The sequence below is a fragment of the Felis catus genome, chromosome D1 (genome assembly GCF_018350175.1).
Source record: "Felis catus isolate Fca126 chromosome D1, F.catus_Fca126_mat1.0, whole genome shotgun sequence".
Lineage (NCBI taxonomy): Eukaryota > Metazoa > Chordata > Mammalia > Carnivora > Felidae > Felis > Felis catus.
Genome location: NC_058377.1, coordinates 13,194,833 through 13,222,652, shown reverse-complemented (window position 1 = coordinate 13,222,652; position 27,820 = coordinate 13,194,833). Strand labels below are relative to the sequence as shown.

Here is a 27,820-nt window from a genome sequence, read left to right as displayed (position 1 = left end):
CAGATACAACAGTTGGAGAAATGTTGCGGCTGAACATAATCCTTTGGCTAGGAGGCTTAATAGAAATGAGAAACGCACGGTCTACAATTAAAATGCAAGTGCGAGGCTCACACTTGTGTCTCAGGTCAGGATTTTTAATAACGTATCTTTGAACTGCTTTCTTTTGCCTTTAACAAAATCACAGAGCAGTGGTCTTTGCAAGTTCCTTTAAAAAAAAATCTATAATAGAAGAAGTGATGTTAAACCAACATTTAAGACCTTCCACAGAGCCTTCAGAATTTCCTGGAAGAAGGAACAGAGTCTTGCTCTGGGAGAGAGTGGTCGGGAAGAACTATTTTCATGCTTTTAGTCTGGGACAGGTGGTATAGATTAATGTTGAATACATACAGAATCTATTGAGACTAATTAAAGATGCATACCCACATGGAATACCACATCCCAGCGGGTCTTTGGCAGCCAAGCCCACCCCCACATAGAGTGTTTCTACCAAGCCTGTTTCAAATACAGCCAAGAATGGTATTAGTGGAGCTTCTGAAAACTGCCTTGAAATTCCTTCATCTCTTTGTATGGTAGAGTCTCTCTTAAGAGTCTCCATCTCCAAGAAGTGCTTCTTAGAATAGGAAAGATTGTAACCCGTGTTCACCTATAACGGATACAAATACTCAGCAATGTAGAGTAAGGAGCTGACTGTACTTAGCCCAAAATCTTACATGCAGAAGAACTTCAATTTAATTATTTGGCAGCAGCTATAATAATATATCTTGGCCCTTGACTTCCTGGGAGGGCGTCCGTTTCCGACCTGATGCTTAGCCCAATGAAGACGAAACTGTACTAAGGACCTGTCTCTGGTGTGTTTAATCCAGGAGAGTGAATTAACACATCAGTCCCTAAGCCTCTATCCCTCATCCAGGTTGGCTTAATACCCTTTGGTGACTTGATCGTTTCTCACAAATGCTAATGAACAGTTCACTTTGACACTGTAGACAAACACAATCTGGTGGTTGTGTTCAGATGTTTTTCGTACCTGCTAATGAATAAACTCCCAGTGGTTCACAGGTAGCTGAAGTAAGCAGTGACTTGAGTTGTATCCCAAAAATGATTTATTAACTATGACTTAAACCGAGCAAATAGGATTTTAGAGAAAGTGGGAGGTTTTGTTTTGTTACGATTTTTTTTTTTTTTTTGAATCAAGGGTCTGAGTAGGGAGGATTATGTCTTAAATAAGAGAATTTAATAATTTTAGCTAGTACTCCATACAGAAGTTTTTACCGGGAGTAGGGCTAAGAGCAGGGAGTATATACAGGCAGATTAGAGCGCCTGTTTTTATCAGTGGGTAAAAGAGGGTATGGACATATGTCCGTAAAGTTTTATTTTAATAAACACTGATTTGGAGCTTTGCTGGCCATCAGCTACCCGTCAGTAATGGGCTTCAAAGAGGCTACCCTTTTCAGTCCCTTTGAGATTTAAACCAATAAAGCAAATCCTGTAGATGGAGCAGGAAGAAGGGAGAAATGTTCTGGAAGGAAAGGGAGGGAGGCCCAGAACTTATGGCTAATAGATTAATATTTATAGACATCAGCATTGGTCTCTTACCAACGTTTATAACTCCAACAGTGGCAGATTGAGGGCTGAATCAACATTTTTCCCCCTCTGTAAAATAATAAATATGTGAAAGTAGCTCTCCGAACTGCCTTTATCATAGGGATAAATCAGGACAGTTTGTGTTGCAGGAGAGACTTAAAACTTATAAATATGTTGCCCTTTAGGCTACTATTCATCAAAGTGTCTGATATGAAATCTAGACTAAAGGCTTTTGTTATTGCGTGTCTGCTTATTCTCTTTGAGAAGTATAAATTGGAAAGAGCACTGTCATTTTGGTCACGCCAGCCTGCCGTGCTGCTTAAACGCATGTCCCTTTTGGGGCGCATTTGAGGAGAAGGGAATAGTGGGAGTAGACTGCTTCACACTTTTACACACATTCTCCTCGTTGCCTAAACCTGCCTCACAGAAGGCATCATTTTCCAGCAGGAAAAATACAGCACATGACTCCTTGACAAATGACCTATTTTGGCACAGTCCACGTTCTGAGATACTGGAGCCGAGAAGTTGTTCCTTAGAAGCCTCATAAAATCCAGAGGGACCTAAATTTCCTTCTTGGGGCTCCTATCCAAACGTGCACCACTGGGCATGGCTCAGGGCAGGTCCACTTTTGCAGAGGGGAAAGGGAGCATGCTGGGCTGGTGACAGATCCTTCGTCACATGCCTTGATGGGTATTATCGTTTACAGAATCTCACGCCACTTTGCAATTCTGAATCTGAATTTCTTGGCTTCTTTGGTTTGGAGTCAGAGTTGAGGCCGCGGCTCTGCCCTCTACTCCCCTCGGTGCCTTTAGATGTTGGATCACATATGGTGTGTGGAACCACCTGCCGTTTGGAGGCCCCCACAGAGTATGTACTAAGCAATTTTCCTTTTTTAACGTGTAGTACAGCTCTTAGTTTTCAAGAACAACTAATTGGGAGCATAAACCTCACTTTGCCCTTGAATGGTTTGCAATTTCGGAGACCTGAATAACAGAAATGGAGGGCCTACAAAGAAGCCGTTGAAGCTTGCTGAAGTTTGACAATTTGCCCACTTGGCTTGGGTGAGCTGCTGGGGTGGGACTGCCCTGAGAAGCAACGGCAGGCTCTCCTCTCAGGTCTGTGCGTTGTTTCTGACCGTGGTCTGGAGGGAACTGAGAGAGTTGGGGCGCTCTCGTTGACCCCTTGGGGTCCGTAACCTGCCCTGTCTCATTGCACAGGAGCAAAGTGTGGGTCCCGGGGCTGGTTTGGATTTGCTCAAGCACCAGCATGTCAAAGGTACGCAGTTGACACGCTAAAGTTGCACCAGATGTTCATACATGGAGACTCCAGTTCTAGAAGCCACACTAGAATCGAGAGATGATTTGATCTGAGGAGTCCAACAGTGTGGGTCCTTGGGGCGCCCGGGTGGCTCGGTCGGTTAAGCGTCCGGCTTCGGCTCAGGTCATGATCTCACGGATCGTGAGTTTGAGCCCCGAGTCAGACTCTGTGCTGACAGCTCGGAGCCTGGAGCCTGCTTTGGATTCTGTCTCCCTCCCTCTCTGCCCCTCCTCCCCCATAAATAAACAAACATTTACAAATCAAAACAAAACGTTATAGGTCCCTACCTGACGCCTGAGCGTTTTTACCTCCCGTTGCTCAGTGCGGCCAACCAGAACGAGGCAGCGTTGTGATGTCAGGTGGTCCCGTGTGAGGGACTGAAGGGTACGGCTCTGTGGTCTCACTTGCTCCGTCGAGGTGGTGGCAGTTTGACTTGCCAAGTCAAATTTCTCGTACTCCGTACAAGTCAGAATGCCCAACCTTATCACCGGTAACTGACTCTAAAGAGGGGCTCAGGACCGGGAGAGCACAGGTTTTCTCTTTATCAGATGCCTTTAAAGCCGCTTCGCAGCACATCCCTGTGATTGCTAACACCATTATGAAGATTGACAGTTTCATCAAGAAAGCAGAGAAGAAAATGTGCAGACAATAAATGGAGGCAGTGCTGGGCCCTGCTCTGGTTACCCTCAATAGCACTTCCAGAGCACTGAGCTGGGGGCCGGGGTCCTTCCCTCCTTGCAGACCTGTGGCTTCTTCCTTCCTTCCTTCCTTCCTTCCTTCCTTCCTTCCTTCCTTCCTTCCCTCCTTCCCTCCTTCCCTCCTTCCCTCCTTCCCTCCTTCCCTCCTTCCCTCCTTCCCTCCTTCCCTCCTTCCTTCCTTCCTTCCTTCCTTCCTTCCTTCCTTCCTTCCTTCCTTCCTTCCTTCCTTCCTTCCTTCCTTCCCAGCCTGGAGCCTCAGGTCTTCTGTGGCCCTTTTCCTACCTTTTATAGGTAACTATAGGACTCACCGAAGAGATTGCTCGAGAGAGCTCATAGAGAGCGGCTTGTGTTCCTGGTGGTAAGGATTTTTTTTTATTTTTTCCTTTGCACGAAGAGGATGGACTGAGAATAAGCCTCCAGCATTTTCCAGCAACTTTTCCACCTCCCAAGCTGAAATACATATCCCCACATCTGCAAATATTTTAGTACAGTGGCCAGACCAGAGACGCTCGAGTGTAAAAATCAAGAATGTCTTCTAAGGACACGGAATGCCTCCAAATTGTTAACAGCCATCTCCAGCTAATAACTCCCGGTACAGCCTCTTCCCCCCGCTGCCCCGAGCCAGCTGCCTCGCAAACGTGTGGGCTGTCGCTGCAAGGCCAGTGGTGTGAATGATTCAATGCAAACCCATCAACACTACTGGCAAAACAATTCTTGGTAAAGACTTGCTGAGATGATTCAGTGAAATCAGCAGCAGTAGGGAGCAGCTGTGTGAAACCACTTCTCTGAGTTTGGTGTGTGTTAACGATATAGTCTCACAAGTAAATAATCCTTTTGCTAACAGGACCAACCTCACTTCGTTTTTGTTCCCCGGAGGTCTGAATTCAACCGGTTGACCGCGTCATAAATACGATCCTGACCTCCAGGGGGGCCTGTTCCCAGATCTTCCTCCCTTTGCAAGTGTCCTTCCCAAAGGTTAAACTTTCCCCCATAGCTCCATTGCCTTAGCGGCATCATATTCTTCAAAGGCAACAGAGGGGTTAATTGGTTTCTTCAGTAAGGAGACTTTTGCCGAAGAAAGCAATTTTAGGTTAGTGTGTGTAGTAGCCAGGGAAATGCACTGAAAGGGGTGGAACGTGTTTCTGTTGTGCAGATAACCTACATACTGCTTTAGAAATGTGTGATTTCCAGCGTGTGCTAAAATAGGAAGTGCTTGTTTGATTTATCTCCCACAATGGTATGGCATTCTCTTCTTAAGTGGCATTTCGTTCGCAAGCCAGGCACTGTAAATTTGAACTGAATATGTAAGTAAATATCCCTCAAGGAGATAGCAGGCTGGCTGGCCTCCTCGGAGACTGCACTGCTAAAAATGAAGCTTTTGGCTTTTGGAGAAGGCTCCGCACCTGAAATGCATCCGCTTCCAAAAGGGGGCATGATGTACTAGCCAGCCAAATAAGCTGAAAGTCGGTCTCGGCTGTAATTATGGAGAATCACCTACAAACAGAGAAATATTTGGGTTCTGTCTCCTACGTTCGCCCCCAAGCACGTAACCTTCCATTCAATCCGTTGGAACTTTCTTCTTTGGGCACATTGCCTCAGTGCACAGCAGCTTGGTGCATCATAACTTTGACTGTAGCATCTTTGCATGGCAGGGACAAAGACAGTGACAGCATTCTATCAAGTCCTAACAAGATTGCCTGTGTGCATAATTGTTAAACTAAAGGGCTGTCGATCCACTGATGTGGAACAGGCGAGAAGCTTAAAGAATGGAGGAAACCCATAATCACAGAGGAACTTGCATCCTGATTTATTATTTATCACATCATGGTTAAAACAATTTCCTACAGTTTTGTGTATTTTTAATATTATTTTGACATTGAATTTTCACCTAATGCAAAGGCAGGTTTCAGAAACTTTTTAAACATTTATATATTCAGGTAGTTGGGGGGGGAAATCCCTTTTTTATTAAGATACAGAATACATGTTTATCAAAATTCATCTCAGATTCCATTTAGAAATATAGATATCTTGGGTTTGAGAGAGCTTACCGAACTACAAAGAATGACAGATAGTATTACTGACAGAACAACATTGTGAATGATAAAAGAACCCAGGAAATGTTTATACTCGTGTGGCTATAAATTAGCTGGTAATAAAAGAAGGAGAGAGCATTAAGTCAGTAAATAGAGAAAAGATGGCACACGGCGCATGTCTCGGCTTGCTCCTTGGGGAAGTAGCAAGCCTCTCCGTGGCCCAGTCCCGCGTGGCCGATGGGGGTGGGAGCCCACCACCCGCACCGGGGTTTCGGTGGCTGATGGGATACAGACCTAGCATTCACCGTGACCGGCTGCTTCTCTGCTCTCCTGGAGACCATCAGCGGAGGCCATAGGCAGCGTAGAGTAGCCCAGCGAGCCCTGTGCGGAGATCCCCGCTGATTACTAGAAAAATTGAGAGTTGTAAATGTTAGTTACGAGGCGAAAACGTTCCATTTTGCTGCTGCTGCGAGCGGCCTCTGTCAAAGTCACTCTGAAGAATGGCTGCCTAATGCTGGGGCATAGCTGCCTCAATGTTACTTTGATGTAAAGTACAGCAACCGATTCACTGGAACAACTGGGGCGTGCCGGTCCCTCTGCAGATCCGACTGGCTGATGCTCATGGCACGCTTGAATGTTGGCCCCCCACCTGCCAAACTCATCTCAAACTTTGAGACGTCGGGTCCCCCTGTGAGTGTGTGGAAGCTGATTGCTGGACCCCGGCCCTAGAGTTACTGGTTCAGTAGGTCTGGAGGGGGGCCTGAGAATTTGCATTGCTAACAAGTGTTCCTCCTGATGGGACATGCAGTCAAGAGACCACGATTTGAGGACCACCGTCTTACTAGTTTATATGCTCACCGAGAATCAACTTCATGGGTCCTCAGACCGCCTCAAAGAAAATGTTCCAACTTGACACCAAGAGATTAGCCAACGAATATATAGCTAAATGTTTTCTTTTTTTAATTTTTTTTTTAACTTTTATTTATTTTTGAGACAGAGAGAGACAGAGCATGAACTGGGGAGGAGCAGAGAGAGAGGGAGACACAGAATCGGAAACAGGCTCCAGGCCCTGAGCCATCAGCACAGAGCCCGACGCGGGGCTCGAACTCACGGACCGTGAGATCGTGACCTGAGCCGAAGTCGGACGCCCAACCGACCGAGCCACCCAGGCGCCCCTAAATGTTTTCAATTAAAATGTTTACAGCATCTGTTTTTTTTGTTGTTGTTGATGGTTCCCACTCTAAGTCATGTTTTTGACTGACCAAATACATCTGGAAAGGCAGGCTGCTGTAGGAGGCGTGTGTGTGCAAATGACACAGGTGGCGTTACGAAGGATGAGTGCTGGGCCCTGTAAGAATACCCAAAATACATACAGAAAACCATTGTCTTGACAGAGACAGGGCTCGGGCAGCTGGGAGAAGCGATGAACATGCAGGAGTTTTAAAAAATACAACAGCAGGGATGTTCCAGCCAAGGTGCCCGGATTTGGCATGACCCACTTTATACCTAAGACACCAGAAGCCCAGGAAGATTGAGAGCCAGGCACTGTTCTGGGCCCTAGAAAAGAAACCATGAACAAAACACGCAGGTTCCTCCCCTCATTGAGGTTAAACTCATTTTTCTTTTGAGGAACCAGTCACTTTCAGTATCGGTGTTGAACTTTTAAAAACAGGATGTGTGGCTTCCTTGGTTTTCATGGGTGAACTTAACTGGTAGAAGCATACTCAGGAAGGGGGTGGGGAGTGGAGTGTGGCCGGCGGCATTATGCCGTGTTTCAAGTGCAAACACGGTCGAATGAATGCCTGAAGTTTTCCTTAATGCTGACTGACTTTTCATTACTAACATAATGATTTGCATGCATGCATTTCCTTCCAAAGAGATGAAAAAATATGACCACTCACATACCCCCACGGTGTTTCGCTTTGGTGACTGCGAACACCCTACTTCCAGCTCATCCTCGCTTTTAGGTGTAGAAACGAGGACAGTGAGAGGGCCTCATCGTCATTATCAGATACCAGCCAGTGTTTATCAAGTCAGGCCCAAGGCACATGTGTCCTTTTGTTATTTGCTTTTCTTTTTGTTTTTGTTTTTTTGTTTGTTGTTTTTTTTTTTGCTTTTTTTAAATGTTTGTTTATTTTTGAGAGAGACAGCAGAGACAGAGTGTGAGCAGGGGAGGGGCACAGAGAGAGGGAGACACAGAATCCAAAGCAGGCTCCGGGCTCTGAGCTGTCAGTACAGAGCCTGATGCAGAGCTCGAACCTGTGAACCGTGAGATCATAACCTCAGCCGAAGTCAGATGCTTAACAGACTGAGCCACCCAGGAGCCCCTCGTTACTCTTTTTTTAAAAATATGTCCAGATCCTACCATTTTCTTCACTTACTACTCTGATTCAAGATATCATCTTGCATGTAGACCAATATTTTACCTTTCCAATTGCTGTAGTATCCTCACAGCAGAAGAAAAGCCCAAATTATGCCATGCTTCTTGCTTGAAACTTGTATTCCTTCTCATATTCAGGGGAAAGTCAAGCTGTAGTGTGTTCTACAAGGTCTTACATAATCCGGAATCTTCCTGTATCTCTGACTTCCTCTCCTACCACTCTCCGCCTTGCTCACTCTTATCTAGTCATTCTTTTTTTTTTTTTTCTTTTTGAAAACAACAATCTTATTTCCACTTGCAGGCTTTTGGTGCTTACTCTTTCTTCTACTTGGAATTCTTGCCTAGATCAATGACTGCTTTCACATCGTTTTAAAAAAATTTTTAACCTTTATTTATCATTGAGAGACAGTGAGCTGTCAGCACGGAGCCTCATGCAGGGCTTGAACCCATGAACTGTGAGATCATGACCTGAGCCGAAGTCAGACGCTTAACTGACTGACCCACCCAGACGCCCCGTTTGGTTTAACCTTCATGTCAGTCTTCTGCAATGGGTTTTAATATTTCTACTTTTGTTGACGGCAAAGTGGAGGCTTAGGTTACATGATGTACTCAAGGTCACAGAGCTCGTACAAGTGGCAACAGGATTTGAGCCTCAGTCCTCCTGACCCTGCCATCATTACCATAGATATACTTCCTTGTGTTCCTGGAAAAACTAGGTCTCTCACCTGCATTTTGCGCTGAGTGTGTTCCGTGGTCTTGAGGTCTACCTGTCCTTGGTCACTACGGTACATGACCGATGGCAGGGACTGTTCTAGAACTGAAGGTGCCATCTATTAGCTCATAGAAGGGAGCCATTTTTGAATGTTTTTTCTAATTGTGTGTGTTAAGTAAAGTGATTGGACAAACAGTCCTCTCCCGCCTGCTAATCTGCTATAAATCAACCTTCAGATGTTAATAAAACAAGTCAAGACTGACAAAGGAAGTTCCATTTGTATTTTAAACTCCCAATTCATCAGGGTCTCCTCCTTTAGATCTTCTGTGAGAGTGTCCTTGGTCTTAATGTAGCTGGAAGATAAAACACAGATAAAAGAGCCATTGTCTCAGAAGAGCATCAATAAAAAATGAATGTTGATCCTAATTGAGTAGTATTTAAACATACGGGGTGGAGGCAGCGGTCTGCAGGGAGCATCTAAGTCTGTTAGAATTTGACTCTGTATCTCATCTTGCCCCTCTTGCTACTGTGCCCTCACCACCCAGCTGCCTTAGGAGAATGTAAACTGTCACGCTGGGATTGGAAAAGAGATGTATAGACACAGACTACAGCAGATCCCCAGATCTTCTGCTGTTCTTGTCCTTGCTTTGAAACAATGGACTTTCTCCTTCTTTATCTTTTTCGAAAATCTGTTTCTAAAATGTCATTCCATTGGCTCATTTTCTCTTCTGTCCTTTTCCTGGCTTGGCTGTTTCCATTGGTTCCTGATAACTTCGTCTTAAGTTCCCCCTAACTGTCATGCTGGGGATAACAGAATGAGCGCCCAGTGGCCAAAGGTGAGGCAATTGGAACACTAATATTAATAACACTAGTGTTGGATTATAAAGTGAAGAATAAAATAAACATCCATTTGAGTCCGTACTAATCTAAATAAATGGTGGAGGAAATAGGAGAAAAGGGAAAACTCTACACAGAAGAACTTCAATGAAAGGAGCGAGAGAAACAAAAAATTGCCACTTGAACACCACAGTAGTAATTACTGCAGGCAGGATCCACCAGTGAATGCTCAAGCGAATGAGTGAAAGTTTAAGGAGAAAAATAGGATGGTCACATGGCCTCAAAGTATCTTCCCCCAAATATTTATTAATTGCTCTGCTGGTCTTAACATGCACATGTGTTCACAAATTCTTTGACGCCTCTCCCTCTGGGAGGTGCAGCTGAATACCCCTCTTTCCCGTGAGTGTGGGCTAGACCTGATCCTACCAAATGGAAGGGGAAAAGTAGTCATTTCCCGCTGGAGAAGCCCGGCCTGCGTCACCTTTGCCACGGGCACAGGGTTTACATCACGTACCTCTGTATCCCCCGGTACTGATGGGAGGAGGAGGGCCCACCACCTCTGCCGTATTCTTCCCTAAAGCCATGATCTCAGCCCCTCAGGAGAGAACATGAAACCTGACCGGAGGGGCATTCTACTGGACCTTCTGACCAGTGCTTCCTGAGACTGTCCAGCAGATGCAGTAGTATATCAGTAGCATCATACAATGTTAATTTCTTAGCTCTGATAAGTAAGGTGTTGACATTAGGGGAAGTATATGAGAACTCACTGTATTATTGTTGCCACTTTTCTAGAAGTCTTAAAGCATGTCAAAACGTTACTTAAAACAAACAAACAAACATCTCAAGAGCACAGGGAAGCTTGAGGTAATGAAGTTGTAAGGTTAATTCTCTTATTACTCATTCATTCACTCCACAAATATTTGTTGCCAGATGCCAGATGTGGGGAATGTGGAGGATGTAGTGGCAAAAGAGAGAAGTGGGAGCCCTTCCTTTGCATAGCTTGGTACAGCGCCTGATTCCGAGGGAATAGTTGCTGATCACCTGCTTCTCTTAGCGGCACAGCTTCGTGGGGCATGTGGCAGTTGGCACGAGTGTGGAAATGAGCCGAGTGGGGTGCTAGGGAAGCACACGGGGCTGGCACATAACCCAGTCGTGAGACACCGTGAAGGTTCCCTGATGGCCCTTCGTAATAGGGGTACACCCATCGTTTAATCCTTCATTACAAGTGTGTTCAGTGTTTTCTATAGGAATCGCATACCCATGACTTAAATTTTGAAGGTGATTTCATTCTTTTAGATTCTGAATGCCTTAAAAGTAAGAATAAAAATCATTTGTTTTATGTGCCTCAGATCCTAAGGGATGCCACAGAGTTTGTTAGGGGGTCAAAGGATCTTCAGATTCCTTTAGGTTGGAGTCATTATCTTGAGTTATGTTTAGCAACAAAAAATACGTAGCGCGGAGTAGATAAATGGCTGGTTCTTTAAATTGAATAGTAAAAACATAGAAGTACATGAAATTTTTGATGTTATGAAGATGTGCTCAAAATACACTGAAATCAGATCCAATATTTATGCAGAAGGATTTTCATTGAAGCATTTTTTTAAATCGTAAAACTTAGACATGTCACTTCATATATATTCAGGTTGTTTCTAAACGACTTTTCTGGGCTGCATCTATGATGTACTCTAACACAGTAATTAAGAATTTTAGACACACACATTCCATATAGAGCGAGAAAAAGGAACACACTAAAATATCAGTGATAATTATCTCAGAGTTATGGGATTTTCTTACTTATACTTTTTTGTTTTACTTTTACTTCCATCAGAATGTATGATTTAATAATTAGCATGAAAGTTAAAATTTGGGAAGGGTATTAATTCTTAAAATCGCTGGTGTAGAGGTCCCAGGACTCCTAATGCAGTCGTTGAATAACAAATGCTTTCAGTAAAATGAGAATCCTTCCAGAGCTCAGGAAAGCTAGGCAAAGGCAAAAATCATCACTTCGTAATAGCTTCATTTTTGTGCACTCTTTCTCAGTTTGCTTCTAAGTAACCTATTCGGTGGTTTTTATGAAGGAGAAACCTCGTGCCCACGATAGGTACGACCTCGGGACCCTGGGCCCACCTGGCGGGTGCTCTCTCGCAGCTTACACATCCCTCTAAGTGCCGGAAACTACCTGGCCTGGGTAGCAAGTGGATGAATCGTACGTTGCCAGTTCCTACAAGATACCGATAGTGTCAATAAAAGCATTTGGCAATCTTTTCCTTAAAATTGATTTCAGCGTGGGGAACGAGCACGGCCGTCTGTCAGTGTCAGCCATCCTCATGCGGCCGTTTGACCCGCTGTCAGCAACCGTAGCCATCGTCCCCCTGAAAAGGTAGGGCTGACCTAGGCCACCCAGGGGCCACGAGGCGCAAAGATGGAGACCCTCTGGCCGCGTTGGCAGCTTCCTGAGACGGCGAGCTCAGGCTACGAACCAGGGGAGGGCAGAGTTGTTAGAGTGCTAAGCCCTGTTCGCCCAGGCTTCTTCTGTGCACGTGGGTCATTAGAGGCTGTGCTAAGACCGAGCCAGAGAAGTCAGTCCAAGCACTTTCAAAGAAGAGGGTCAAGACGAGCTGTCATCCTGAGGATGGGCCAGACTGATGGAGAAGCAAGTTAATTGACTAAGGTGCCAGAGCGTGAGGTAGGACTGAGCAAGTGGGAGTCTGGAACCAAGGTGAAATGAGGAGGAAAGGCGTCGAGCCAGGAGTGGGAGAGGGAGGTAACTGCGCAGAAGAGCAGCGGGGCCCTTGGCGCGGCAAAATCCCTGCCTGGAGTCCTTTGAGGAAACGCTCCTTTCCTCCACTTGGGCTGTGCTCCATCTTAAAGGGGCAGGCCTCAAACAGGTTGGGGGTGGGGGGAGGCGGCGGGGGGGGGGGGCCCTAGGCCTGTTTTCTTCTGATAAAGCACCTCTTCCCTTGGGAGGAAAAGAAAATCAGAAAGTTGACCTGCATGTTCTTAAAGATTAAAAAGTAAAATAAAACCAAAACAGATTTCTAGGGCATCTCTATAACTATCATGTGGTTTTCTTATGTAGAGAGCTCTAAGCATCTAAAAAATAAAAAAGATGCGGGGGTCCTGGGTGGCTCCGTCAGTTGAGCTCGGGGCACGATCTCGAGGTTTGTGGGTTCGAGCCCCGCGTTGGGCTCTGTGCTGATAGTGCAGAGGCTGCACTGGATTCTGTTTCCCTCTCTCTCTGCCCCTCCCCAACTGTCTCTCAAAAATAAATAAAATAACTTAAGAAATAAAAAAAGATGCGCCTTTTTACCTTCATTTTCCCCCAAGCTGGGACCTTGCCTATTGAAAGATGGATGGAGGCAACAAAAAAGTATAAGGGAACCTACGATGCCTCCTTGGATTCATTGAGCCCTTGCCTCCAGAGAGCTCAGATATCTCACTGATCTTGGTGGCACGTGTAACAAAAGTGGAGTTGTGGCCTCTTGGCCTCGTGTCCCAGTGTCCGTGACGAGCCAGGCTAAAACCAGGGCTGGTTTTGGACCCAGGGCCTGGTTCTGAGCACCGCCATGTTACATGACCCAAATCGTAAACAGAGTTGAGATCCAAAGCCAGCTTGCGGAGAGGCTGTAGGGCAACGAAGCTGGTGAGGCGGTGCACCTCCGAGTTGTCTCTTTGACCTGTTCACAGGCCTTTCATTGAACCTTGTTTACCATGCTTTTCTTGTGGTTTGTGACAGATAAGAACCGTATTGATCCCTAGCATCTGCTGGCAGTAACCTTTGAAAGGGCAGGCAATACATCACCACAGAATTGTATCTATCAATATCGGAGTAATAGAAAGACAGGCATGACGTGTAATCACAACACTGCTGGCAGATCACAGATCGGAGGCGATACAGCACTAGGAATGGGCAGCAGAAAGGGGGCACGGGTTAACGTTCGGATAAAGTCGGGGGGCTGACACACAGATGGAAAGGACAAGATGTAGCCACGAGGAAAGTTCTCATGGGAATGGTCATCCCCCTAGAGACCTGGAGAAGTTCAGTATCTTGTCCACATCTATACAGCTAGCAAGCGGTGTAGCACCTCTCTCTGAGCCTCAGTTTCCTCATCTGTGAAAGGGACCTGGGTGAAGGATTCAGCGAGATTATGTGTGCCAGTCGTCAGAGTGTGGTCCCTGGATCAGCAGCATCGAGCACCTGTGAACTTGAAAGAAATGCAAATTCTCGGGCCCTACCCCAGCCCTGCCAAATTAGAAACCCTGGTGGGTGGGGGAGGGCAGCAAGTGAGCCCTCTCGGTAATTCTGATGCGTTCCAAAAAAAGCTGAGCAGATGTGTGCAAAACCACCACCAGAGTGGGGTGCCTGGGTGGCTCAGTCAGTTTAGCGTCTAACTTCCGCTCAGGTCATGATCTAGCGGTTTGTGGGTTCGAGCCCCACGTCGGGCTCTGTGCTGACAGCTCAGAGCCTGGAGCCCACTTCAGATTCTGTGTGTCTCTCTCTGTCCCTCCTCCATTCACATTCTCTCTCTCTCTCTCTCTCTCTCTGAAAATAAAGGAATAAAATATTAAAATAACAAAATAAAAACCTTTCCTTTAAAAACACAGAGCCAAAAAACTACCACCACAGTGCCTGGCACAGAGCTAGGGTTCAAAGCAGCAGCATTTCATTGGTGCTTTTATTATTTGCATTATTTAGTTCTACCATGTATACGAATCATTCTGTTTATGAACTCTACAACCCTCATCGTTTTTTTAATCATTATTATTCATAGGGAAATTAGTGGTAAAAAGAATCAGTTTTTTGACCGATAAACATTTGTGACCTGTAACTGATGTCCTAGAACAGGAGATAGAATTCCCGCAGTCCTGATTTATAAGGCAAGAGGACACCAGCATTCTAAAGGTTAATGTTCTCATATGTGCTTTGGACATATTAGTGCTTTTGACATGTCGGGAAGCTTCCAGCCTGGACAGTGAATAGTGCTACAATTTAATAACATAAATGGAGTCTGTCTGATTCTGTAAAGAAACGGCCTTCCTTGGGGCCCAGAATATATAGTCCCTTCTGCAGTTACACTCACAGTATTTTTAATCATTTCATGTTTTTATTATATCCCAAGTACAAGGTGCTACAAAGCGTCCCTGGTGCTGGCAGTCACTCAAAAATTGACAAATCTAAAAAGTGAACAGAACAGCAAGTAGCCCATTAGGGGTTTTCTTTTTTTCTTTTTCTTTATTTAAAAAAAAAAAAAAAACTTTTTTAAAAAGAAAAACTACCTTATAATGTTGAGAGGGTTGATTTTGGCATCTTATCCATGAAAAGTAGTAGTAATAAAGTTGCCCGATTGTTGGTCTTTTCTCTGCAGAAATTATGGCTGCGCACAACTGTGGGGGTTTAACTGTGTTTCCATGAAGTACGTAATTCACACTCTGAATGTGACAAGCATGACTGCCCATAAACCTAACGACTTTTTTAAGAGCCCCAAATTCAGAACATTATTCTCTCTGAAACTGCACTTTAGTAACCCAGCAGAAAACCGTTCAGAGATCTGCTTCCACTGCAGTAAAGGCATCTGGGCGCGCCGGTGGTAAAAATGCCGAAAGCCTTCAGACGAGAACAGATCTGTCGGGGGAATGAAGTGCCAGCCAGTTGCGATTGCCCTATGTTAAGAAATAGAAAGAACAGAAGCTATAAGACGTGGCAAGGACCATTGTGCTGCCCCACCCTCCTTCCCCCCCAACCAAAAAAAAAAAAAAAAAAATTATAAAGGCTTATTTGGAAACCTACACACGGGTTGAAATTCTGGGTAGGTAAAGCCTCAGAATGTTAGGAAGCAACTCCCCCAAGCTTTTCAAGGTGAGTGTTCTGAGCAGCTGCTAAGGATGCCATCGGCCTGGTCCGGGTGGCAGGGCGCATTCCGGGCTGATGCGTGGATGTTCATTAAGAGGCCACGGGGAAGTGACACTTGCTTACCTCTTCTTCCCCTGAGCGTTCTACGAGGCTCTTTCTGCGCCCGCTTCTTTTCCGCCTCCAGCTTAAGGCTCTTACTGTTTCTCTTAAGCTTCTGTTTATGTCGTTACCTGTATTTTTGCAGCAAATTTTATCTACAGACGCAGAGTGAAAAGGCCCGCCGTAATGGGTAGGAGAGCTTTTTTCTCCCCTCCCTTCCAATCACGTAGTTGGATTTCATCACTTTTGTCGCAACCTCAGCAGCCTCTTTGCGGTTTTCATTGTGGACCACTTGCTTTATTTCCCTATTTGTTGTTTTGTCACCACCGGCTCAACACGCACTGGCACAGAACATACAGTAACAGTAAAACCGGAGAAGTGAAAATGAAGCAGGTCCCGCGTGTGAACTGACAGACCCACTAGGTGGGAGCTTGCCGGCTACAACAGTTTTTGCAGCGGAATGCACGATAATGTGTTGGCTTTGGTTGCAGTCGGGTAGCTGTTGGGGGAGAGGATTTTTCGTTTGTGTAACGGTTCCTCTGTGAAACTCGAGGAAGAATACTAGATTCTAGTTCCCGTTGACTTTGAGAATGATCCGCATCAATTTATCTTTGCGCGAACTTGAATGTTTCAAAATCTGTTTTTAAATACGAAGTTGCTGAGGAGCCCCTGGGTGGCTCAGTCGGTTGAGCATCCGACTTCAGCTCAGGTTGTGACCTCTCGGTTCATGAGTTCGAGCCCCGCATTGGGCTCTATGCTGATGGCTCACAGCCTGGAGCCTGCTTCGGATTCTGCGTCTCCCTCCCTCTCTGCCCCTCCCCTGCTCACACTCTGTCTCTCTTTCTCTTAAAAGTAAATAAACATTAAAAACAAAACAAAAAGGGGTGCCTGGGTAGCTCAGTCGGTTAAGCGTCCGACTTCAGCTCAGGTCATGACCTTACAGTTTGTGGGTTCAATCCCCATGTCGGGCTCTGTGCCGACAGCTCGGGGCCTGGAGCCTGCTTCGGATTCTGTGTCTCCCTCTCTCTCTCTCTGCCCCTCCCATGCTCATGCTCTGTCTCTCTCTGTCTCAAAAATAAATGAACATTAAAAAAAAAAGTTGCTGAAGCCACATTTGTCCCTGGAGAATCACTTGGTAGTGCTTCATGACCTTCTTTATCCCATGACTCACTGATGCACCAGTTTCCTTGAAACAGGTTGTTAGAGGAACACACCCTGTTCTAAGGTCTTCCTTGGGTAAGCCAGCAGTCTCCTGTTTGTGCACACGATGTCAGGGAGCAATTAGAATTCCTGGGCTCTAGGCCCGAGCTCCTCAGACCCTGCATATGAATGATCGGAGTCTGTTGTTAAAATGCAGATTCTGACCCAGGAGGTCCGATATGACTTTGAGATTCTGTATTTTAATAACATCCCTGGGATTTACAAAACTGCCGCTGTTCCCACGCTGAATAGCGGGGCTCTAATGGGGGTGGGAGTGCGGGACACAGGTTCCCTGATTATGTTTCTGGTACCAGTGAGCGCTACCAAAACCCATCTCAGCAGCGAATAGCAGAAGTCATGAGAATGTGTGTGCACTTGCCTTCTAACTCCTTTATAAAGTTAGCTTGCTCCTGGTCTTTCCTGACCACGCACTGGGGTTCCGTTGAGGTGACAAAGGAACAGTCATTCCCCTCTGCAGAATGGAAAACGTGCTGATGCGAAAGCCCATGTGCCTCACTCACCTCGAACGTTCTCATCTCCGTGCTCTTTCTCCTCCACCCTGGGCTCTGCTGCCCTCTCCCGTACTTCCTGACCGGCTCTTATCAGCTGTGAGCACTCTGGCAGGAGTCTCTTAACTGATCTTGGCTCAGGCCCTTTCCCTACCTGCAGTCTTCCGTCCCTCTCCTCCTAGACATTATCTTTCAAAACGCAGGTGTGATCATATCACCTCCTGGATTAAAATTGCTTACTAGCCCCCTATTAATTACAAGATAAAGTGCAAATTCCCTGGCCTGGCATACCATGCCCTTCAATACCTGGACCTAATGACCTTTCCAGAAAGCGTCCCTTCCTCTCACGTTTCAGAGCGCGCTACACTCTTCCCTTTCTTCTAAACATGTCACGGTCCTTCTTTGAAATGTCTCCTCTTGCCCACTCTAGGACCCGTACCCCCACCCCGAAGGAGTCGTCCCCCCTCGGCCTCCTCCAGGCTCCCACAGCACGTTAGAATACCACTTCGTGTTGTCATTGTGCGTACACGTGTCTGTCTCCCTCAACATCGGGAGCTTCTTGAAGCCGGGTTCTTTCTCCGTCGAGCACTAGAGACACAATACTAGGGCCCACGTCTTTCCAAGAGCCTTGTGAAAATGTTTGAGCCGTGCCAAAGAGAACTGTTGGCTTCAGAACGAAATATGTGGTTGGAATTAATCATTCCAAAAGCACAATGACAGAAATCACTTGCCATTTTTTATTCAAAACTATACTTAAGGTGGGGCACGGTACACCTTAATCTATTTTTATTTCTCTCCTAAAATGAGAGTGTCCGGGACCTGTGAAGGTCTTAAAACAGCCCTTCCACTTAGGAGCTTCATTCGAAAGCTTGCACCAAACGATCGCTGTGTAAGCCGACACTGTGTGATGCTTTGGAAACACGAAGGTGAAGAAGGAACCTAGGCTGGGGGGCACACGACCCGTGTGCCAAGTCTCCTGCAGCACAAATAGGCTGCTGGTTTCATCTGGTTCTCAGAATAACCTAGTGAGAGAGATACTTGTACGCCTGTACTACATGTGAGAAACCTGAGGTTTAGAGGGCTAAAGGAGCCTCTCCAGAGTCTGGCACTAACATTTGAACCCAGATCAGCATCAAAAGAAGGAGACAGCCCACAGAGTCTCAGTGTAGTGAGTGCGGAGACCAGGGCAAGTACAAGGCACCATGAGCCAGAAGCCTAGAAACCTGGGGAGACATCGGGGTTCCACAGAGAAAGCTAATGACTTTGAGCTGGATCCTGCAGACGGGTAGGGATTCCTCCACGGTCAGCTTCCCTGCTTTTATAAATAGAATAGTAATGGGTAGTTTGGATCAAGTAATGATAATATAAGAAATTAATGTCAATACCTAGTGTCAGTCCCCAATTTCTTTATTGATTTGCTTCTTACATCCAAAGGTCTATTTTTCCCTAAGAACGTCTATTAGTGTCAAAGTGTAATTGTCGAACTAAACCAAATATTATTTTGTCTATGCACTTTTCTTTCCTCCAGTGTCACACGAAGGGGGAAAAAATCACACCCCCTCACGCTTAGTAGCACAGCACTTAGTTGAAGGTTAGGTTTCTAAAGACCTCAGATACCCTGGACACACCCAGGAACTCATTAATAAGCAGGAAAGATCTCAACGCCAGTAGCTTTCGCAAAGCTCTTGCACTTAATGAATGATAAAGGAAAGAATCGTCTGCGAGAAGTGACAGCCAGCACTGGAGGGAAGCGACAGAGGACACACACGCAGGCCTCACTGGCTGAGATTATTCAGAGAAGGGCCTGGTAATCCTACACATTCCATTAACTCCTGGGGTCTTCCCTGGATGGAAGCACAGGACAAGAAAGTGGGGAGGTCAGCAAGCTCTGTGGAAATTGCTTTTGTTCCATTTTGTTTGTTTTTAATATTTTTATGCTTATTTTTGAGAGAGAGAGAGAGAGTGCGCGCAGGGGAGGGACAGAGAGAGGGAGAGAGAATCCCAGGCAGGCCCTGCTCTGTTAGCGCGAAGCCTGACGCAAGGCTCACACCCACAAACCAGGAGATCATGCCCTGAGCCAAAGTCGGATGTTCAGCCGACAGAGTCACCCAGGCGCCCCTCATTTCACTTTAATTGTGGCATTTAGAGATCCAGTGCTACAGAAGGGTCACTTCTGTGCAATGTTCTAATCCCTCAGGATGGCAGCCAGGTTTCCCACTGAGGATGCTGTGTAACCTGACACCGGTGACCCTTCACATCCTGAGGACACAGGAGTGTCCTCAGAACTACGCGTGGTCCTACAGTTAAATGGGGGAAACCCAAATACAAGTCATGTGTTTAATGCTGTAAACTGAACCTAATTTCAGATATCCAGCCCTCTGCCTGCACGTGCTGTCTGCCTTATACTTTTCTTGGGACAGCTTTAGTTTGCCCTTTAACGTAAGTGATGAAGATGTTTTTAATTTGCTCTGTGTTGGTTTTTTTTTTAAGTTAGCCTTAAAATGAAAAGAATAATCACGAGAGCTCTGACATGGGAAAGATTGCAGTGAATTCTGGACAATTGTCAGAATTGTTGGAAGGTCCTGGATACATAGACAGAGGCCGCATGGAGTTAGTGATGATGCTAATGAAGAAGTTGGTGGAGAAGATTCTGTCACTTACTTAGCATTTTTTGGAGCTTACAAAAAAAAAATACCGTGACATGCGTTTCCTCCCTCGATTCTTCCAACAACCCGGGAGAAAGATACTGTTTACCCTTTCTAAATCTAAAAACAGATTTAGACTTTCAGAGTTGCTCCCAGTTGTCCCGCCAGTAGGCTTCAAACCACAGCACAAACTCCTGTTCTCCAAGTCCTGATGGTCTCATTTCTCCTCCAGTACCCACTTACGAGGGTAAGACCAGGCACGTGTCCTTGTCACTTGTCTCTAATTTCAGCGATTAACCAGCAACCCACACTCAGATGATGCTCATCAAGTCATTTTTTATGATGGCACCAGTGTAGATGGTTACAGTGCGTATCTGACTGACACAGGCTTTGCGGGGTGGGGGGAGGAGGGTCTCAACAGTCACGAAAAGTAGAATCTGGAATTCCTTTGGCCACTCTCCATAGACAGTCCGTTCTTCAGACCCTGACATCACAGGAGCTTTCTCACTCGCATGCCCCCTCCAGACTCAGCTGCGACCAGCAACTCAAGAGCCCAGAGGTGAAAAACACCACCACTTGCTTTATGACTGACAGAGGATACAGGGAATAACTTACCAATAAGGGCCTTAGTCACGGACCCCGATTTTCCAGCTAAGAAATTGTCAGTTCATATAATAGTCCGAAGCTACTTGGCTTCCTGGTAGGAGATGTGAGTAAGTTGAATGTCACAGCATTATTCAGCACGATGATTATCATGGGTTTACAGCTGTTTCTTGCACAAACCATATTACACACACTCGGCGTACTCTCTAGAATGAGAATATGAAACCTCCATCGCCTCCCATGTCCTCGTTTTCTGTTTCTGTAGTAATGTCAGTTGAAGCTGACATTCACTCTAAGTCCATATCTGATGTGTTCCAACTGATATCCTCACTCGCTTGTCCTGTCGGCTCTAAGCTTTAAATTTGGAAGATTTTCAATGGCTCTTGTTGGCAGGGAAAATGAACGAGGAGATGTAGAGAGAGGCTTGCTGTTGCAGCCAAATTTCAGTCACGTAGCTTGTCAATACTAATGAACACCCTCGAAGCAGATACTGTAAATGCTTGAAGGTGCAGTTGAGCTGTCTTTGAATTCGGACCCTTTGGCAGAACAGGCATCTTTCCGCTAAATACCGAAGGGCCAGTGTTTAGGCTGTGGGTATAGAGCACATAGAGCTCATTTTATGAGTGTTGCGATATTAGAACGCACCGATTGCTGCTAAGCTTCCCTTATGTGCTTAGAGTATTACTTTAGTTTTATTCCTAAATCACAGAAATGAGATACAGTAGATTCTTCCAGTAGTTCCCCTCTGTTCTTTTGGCATCATAAAGCCTCATTAATATCGTGTGATTGTTAATAGCACCAGATCTAGAGTTAAATAGGCACGGGTTCGGATATCGGTTCCAACCACTCAATTAACCTCGCGAAATCTGTTTCCTCGTCTGTATAATGGGGAGGATGCTAAAATAAAATGAACCCCATATCGATTATTGCGAGGGATAAATGAGAAAATGTAAAGAAGCATAGCGCCTGGCACATAGAAAACACTTAAAAAATATATTAGGTATTGTTACCAGGCCGATGATTAAAATAATACCCCCTCAGGAAATAGTGGGAGCTTTCAGGATATTAAAAATTTTTTTAAATAATAATGAACACTGTGGAAAAGAAATAATTTGTTTCTCTTGCCTCTAGACTTGGAGGAAAACCGTCACTTCCCTCTTCTTCCCTGTGTATAATAATTATTGTTACATGTTATAGCCTTGTGATTTTAAATATCTTATACTTATTGTTAGTCTTCTGACGTCCTGGAGGCAAATGTGAAGAAAAAAAGAAGAATCCGCTTTTAGTGAGTTCAAGCAAAAAATGACCCAAGTTTAATCATGGTACCTCTTATCAAAGGGAAAATGATATTAAATTAGGTGCTTAAAATCAGAGCATAAAAAATAAGCGAAGTACGTGGGCCCTCTTCATTGAGACTTGAGGTTGGAGTCCTAAGGAAATTCAATTTAAAGTACTTTACGGAGGAGCAGTTAGTAACCGCAACTGTCACAGACAGGCTGCATCTCTAATCAGCTTGTGACTTAGGGGCATTGACAAATATCACTTACGTAAAAGTAACCACAGTAGAGTAGGCCATCCACATGGCCTTGAAATGCTAGATTTTTCGTTTGGTTAGAAAAAGAGGCAACATCGTATTTCCTTGCAGGGTGAGAGCTCACTGGAGGCCGTTGCAGTGTATGTTACAAATGGTTGGGCTCTTAATAGGTCTTCTGGGGTAAGAGAAAAGTCCAAGTTGCCTTGAGTCTTTTTAGGAATAATATAACCTAATGTTTACATCTTCCTTTGTGGGTTTCCAAAAATTTCAGTATGTATTTTGAGTTTTAATCATGTAAATCTTCACCTTTAGTTATGAGTAGCATGTGGTTTGGGAAAAGTAGATAGCTCTGTATGTGAATTAAGATTGTCGATTCCCGTCATCCCAGGCCTGAGCTGGTGTGGACCCAAGACCACCCTGTTGGAGGGTGTGAGAGCCTGCGTTTTGTCAGCTACCAGCTTCTGTCTCCAGGATCCCTCCCTGGTGGAGTATGATTTTCTTCCCCAATAGCCCATGCGCACAGACAGCAGAATTTCGCACGCCCAGCTCTCCCTCTGCAAAGTCGCCATTTGATGTATCCCAGGGAATAGAATATCATATTATCAGTTCATTAGCAGAGCGGTTGAGGCACAAGATCAACAGTTAGCCTTCACATTTTGTCTAAGAGAAATAATCTGTTTTGAAATGCTGGAACACCACCCAGCTTTGAATTGCTGTGGAGCAGCTCAGTCTAAAACTGTTAATTTTTTTTCTTCTTTTGCCATAAACGAGCATCACAGAATCAAATCCATTGAGAAGAAACTACTTGCTTTGCCAACACAATTAGTTTTGTAAGAAGCCTCTGTCTTCAGATCGTTCTCCTCCAAAGTCCAAGTTGGATGGTGGTCGTTATTTTTTAATGAACGTTTTTAAGAGCCCCCTTTCTCCCAAGAGCCTCTAAGCAGATTTAGCAGGCTTAGAAGGCCTCTTCCCACAGGGCGACTTCATTGCCGTCCCAACCAGCAAATAAAAGTGACTTTTCGACGTCGAGGGTTCTTTTTTTAATTCTCGTAAAACCTGTCCGCCGGCGGGGGGGGGGGAGGGGGGGGAGTTTTTCTTCAGGGTTGGGCTCTCCTCCCTCCAAAAACAGATGCCATCATTTTCATCAGCCAAAAGCCACAAAACCTGCCCGGCTATGAAAAGGAAGTCGTGGCGAAAACAAGTCTGGGATTTTCAGCTTTCAGTGTAAAGAGCCAAACAATTCAGTGATCATTACTCTGTTTTATAGTTTATTTGTACGTTCATTTCTTTGATTGCCCTTCGTTTCCTTGATAAGCGAAATTTACTGGAAAAGCTGGTTCTAGTCCTTAGTGGATGGCTAGGACTGCCGATAAACATCATCATAGAGGGGATTGCACCTCTCCATTTTATGGGATACGGCAGCTTAGACCTTAAGAGTCATCATTGCTTGGCCCCTTTAGTGCTGGGGGCTCTGATTAAAAAGTCCTATTGAGCTCAGAGTCTTTTAGCAGGAAGGCAGCTAATGTGATGGTTACAATTGAAATAGCACAGGCACAGACACTATAAGTACTTTCTTTTGTCCCTGTCTTCCTTGGAAAGAGTTTTCACACCTCTAATCAATGTTTCCTTTCACACAAGAGATTCTCCTCCTATATGTAAATACCAGTTGGACTGTGCTTGACCTCAGCTCTTCAGCCCTAATGTTGAAAACCAATAGACACAAAGGTAAAAACAGCTTGATTTAAAGTTAAGACTCTGGGCGCCTTTGGTTCCGCATGGATCGGGGATCGCTCTCTTGGAAGCAAAGAGCAGAAACAGCAATTCTTGCAAATGAGGTAGTACAAGATTAAAGGATTTCATGGGGACAGGGGGAACTTAACGTAATGCTTTAAAATAACGTTTTGTCCTCTTTTAAAACCCGATGGCTCCGGTTTCTAAGTTGATGGCGGAATTATCCAAAATCTTTTTACCAGGTAAATTTTGTTGGCCTTGGATCCATCAAAAATTAGCCTTGGGAACCGTGGAGGTAAAATCTGGCTGTGCTGTTTCATAGCTACCCCTTCCAAAAGCAGCTTCAAAATACAAGGGATTTGCAAGCCCTGAGATTTGCAGAACTGGACCTTTGTATAACTTGGTGTGGTTGATGTTTAGTTAGACCCTGAGCTGAACGCGTTGAGGCCAGCCATGGCCACCAGCATCAATATTCTTGGCTGATCTCCCATTATGTGCATTTTGGAGTTAAAGGTGAAATTCCATCTTTAACCCCCTTGTGGTTTTCTGAACAGTGATTGATGAACCAGATGTGATTCCCTGCAGACCTTTCAAAGGGTGGATGAAGGATGGAATTTCAGCCTTTTTTTTTTTAAACCAGGCCTTTTGCTTAATACAGCTTTTTAAATTAATGTCCTTTTTTGAATGCCAAGAAAACAAAGGGAATTTCTCAGAGTGCATGCAGCCTGACACAATAGGCCTTAATTGGTGTCAAGGAGATGTTACCATGAATGGGGAAATGCCCATTTAGCTGATAAGACTGAAAAGTGGAGCCTTGTTACGAGCTGTCATCTCAACGTGTATTTAAACTATAGCAAAACTGAAACATATTTGCCATATAGATCATAATGACTCCAAAGGAGCCATTATACTCTATTATGTAATTACATAATCAAAGCATGCATAGTAATCAGCTTTTGGAATTCAATGCTAATCAAACATACCTATAGTATGTGTTTAAGCTAAAATAGAGAGCGTTAATTTGCCATTAGTCAACTAAACAAGAATGTGTATACAGAATATTCATGAATAGCTTAATGTGGTGTCAGATGATATTTTTTTTGTTTTGTATTCAGGGGAAATCAACAATTTTAATTGAAGAAAAAACCAGCACTGAGGAAGATTACTCTTTAACTTGCCGTTCAAAAATTTGCCTCACCTTTTTTTAACTGATTATAAAAGGAGATTAGATTAAATTCGGTGTATTTTTCCTTCCGGAAGCTCAAGTGACACGACACTAATTCTATTGTAGGAGATTCTTAATGAGATCCTGACCATCTCCATACCGTAGGATATATAGCATTCTAGATGCTCCCTGTAAAACAAAGCTTAAAAAAACAAAACAAACAAACAAACAAAAACCTTGAGCACCTATCACTTCTGTAATTAGAAACAAATCCATAAATGTTATTCAGAAATAGCCAAGAACAGAAATACCTTGGTGACCCGTTAGGAGATGTGGCCTCTGCTTTTGGCCGGGCCTCAGTATCTTCATCCATGAAATGAGAGCGTCGATCCCCCCGTTCCTTTCAGTTCTGTTGACCTTTGATTTCATAAGCATTCTGTGAAGAAGAAGGGGACACAAATGAAATGTTTTGGTCGATGTTGCAGTTATTTGTGGACTCGGTTTATTCGAACTCCAGGCTTATGAGCCGTGCAGTTCGCATTCGTAATTACTTTGACCAGGAGTAGCAGTCCTTGGAACAGACAATCGACATATTTCAACTTCACTGTTTGGGATAGCAGAACATGGACGGGGATCAAAAAGGTTAAGAGAAGCTTTGTAAACAGCAGACGGATTGAATGCTTTTGATTTTAAATAAATATTCAAGTATCCACAAAGGTTGAAGTATCACCTCTCTCTGAAATAAAGAATTATATTTATGTTGAAGTGGTCTTGCCCTTAACCTTGGTGCATGCTGATGGACTGCTCCTTTTGGACACTGGTTCTCACTGTCTCTCGTCTACACTTTGGATGACTGAAAACGTTCCTGTAATGTTTAAATGGGACTAAACTCTTTCATCAAGAGCCTTCGTGGCTTGAACTTCAAATAATTTATTTTCAAATTACTTTTACTGTAATTCTTATTAATTCAAATAGGTTTCTGATTTGATATAAAACGCTGTAAATGCAAGGAACAGTTTAATGAATTGAAAGATAGGATTGAGTCTTTTAAAGGAAATGTACAAAATATGCTGACAATAATTGCTTAGATAGAAATCAAATCTTAATGGCTTTGTTAATGATTTGTCGTGAACACTGTGTTTACGTTGACTTGGGGGAACGTACGCATTTAGAAAGATTTTTTTTTTTCCCTCTGGGTTTCAACAGAATCTTAATTTTCTTTTCCTGAAATGTACTGATTTCTAGTGCTAGCTCTCAGAAGCGTCCCACGAATCACCAGGCCTCTGTTGTTGATGGTTTTGTTTGGGTAGAGGTAAGGGTTGGGCACATACTTTAACATGGTTATAAAAATGGGGATCTCATAGAAAGGAGAATGGAGGAAAGCCATATGAAACTTTAAGACACAGAGGGCTCCAGATGCCTGGGTGGCTCAGTCAGTTGAGCGTCCAACTTCAGCTCAGGTCATGATCTCGTGGTTCGTGAGTTTGAGCCCCGCATTGGACTCTGTGCTGACAGCTCAGAGCCTAGAGCCTGCTTCAGATTCTGTGTCTCTCTCTGCCCCTCCCCTGCTCACGCTGTGTGTGTGTGTGTGTGTGTCTCTCTCTCTCAAAAATAAAATAAACATTGGAAAAAAAATTTTTTAAAGACACAGAGGGCTCACAGACTAATAAAATATAAAGTTCTCATAAACAAGTTTTTTGACTCTTTGGAAAGTCTAAACTTAGATACCTCTTAGAGGAGGAGAATTCATAGTCCTGAGCCTTTAATTAGTGCAAAATTTCCAGAACTGTGGTGGCTCCTTGAAGTTGATCATTGGCAGGATTTTTTTTTTTTTTAAACAATCTGTATTTTTGGTTTGACTTTTGCCTATTTTGATAGACAACCTGACTGTGCTGATTTAATGTGAGGTTCAGTCTAACATATAGCAGAGTTGGGGGGATTAAAAAGGTTTCCCTGATACGATTTTGCTACTGAAGGAGTCGGTCAGGGGACTCTATTTGCTCTTTCTCTGGGCAAACTATCTTCCCACTTAAGAGTGCTCGGCGTTCCTCAGTGTCAGTAAGAGTTTACATAGTTGCCATAGTATAAACCAAATTCTGTTCTAACTATGAGTTGCCCTTTTATTATAGACTTGACTGGAGAGACTCCCCCGGTGTAAATGAAGTGCTTTCTTGATCAACAGCCAGGCCGCGGGGGCGAGCTCTCGGTGCTGGCCAATGCCCGCCATGCACCGGTAATAAAGGCATTCTCCAGGGGCAAAGTGTGCTGAGTGCTGAAAGAGAGAAGCGGTAGTAAACAAGGTGTTTTACATTCAGGACAGTTTCTCTCTCATCTTGAAGTGTGTAATTGTGTTCTGGGTAAATTATGGAAATAAAAAAAAAATATATCAGAAGTTGCTCGTAGGGAAATAACCCTCTTTAAAAACAAGTAAATTTTCCAAGGCTGAGCCAGTAGAACCTTGGCAGCCAATCCCGATGTTGGCTGGCTAAAAACTACAAACCGTATGGGGCCAGAGAAGCTGACGGAACTGGGTTCAAACACCAGCTCCGACACTTAGCTGAGTTACGCTAGGAGACTTGTTTGAATGTTTCTGGGTCTCAGGTTCTTAGTCTCTGATGTGGGGGTATTGAGAACTCCAGGAGTTTGAGAAGGAAACGTGTGCAGAGCGACCAGCACAGTGCCTAGCACTGTGTAGACGTGTGCTCCCTTCCCTGTTTCTCATCTGGGCTTCTGGCTTTGAGATTTGCCCCGTCACCCCCTTCAGGTGGCCATATTGTGGATGGAGTAGAATCCAGTCAATGCTAGTGTGTGGTGTAACGCCATTTAAATAGAGCTTCTAGCAAAATGAGGTTTCAGGAAAGAATCCATGAGTTAAGCCACTTGAATAAGGGATTTATAAGCCAACGGCACCCCCACCCTCCCTCC

General features: G+C 44.6%; 1 protein-coding gene and 1 long non-coding RNA gene across 17 annotated transcripts in view; one reads left to right on the top strand and one right to left on the bottom strand.

Annotated features, from left to right (window-relative positions):
- CADM1 (cell adhesion molecule 1) overlaps positions 1-27,820 on the top strand; it is a 442,451-nt gene that overhangs the window by 345,418 nt on the left and 69,213 nt on the right. The window lies entirely within an intron of this gene.
- LOC111556565 lies at positions 5,380-8,882 on the bottom strand. Its single transcript, XR_002736071.2, has 2 exons — positions 8,735-8,882; positions 5,380-6,034 (listed from the first exon to the last, which is right to left on the bottom strand). It is a non-coding gene; the product is annotated as an uncharacterized LOC111556565 (long non-coding RNA).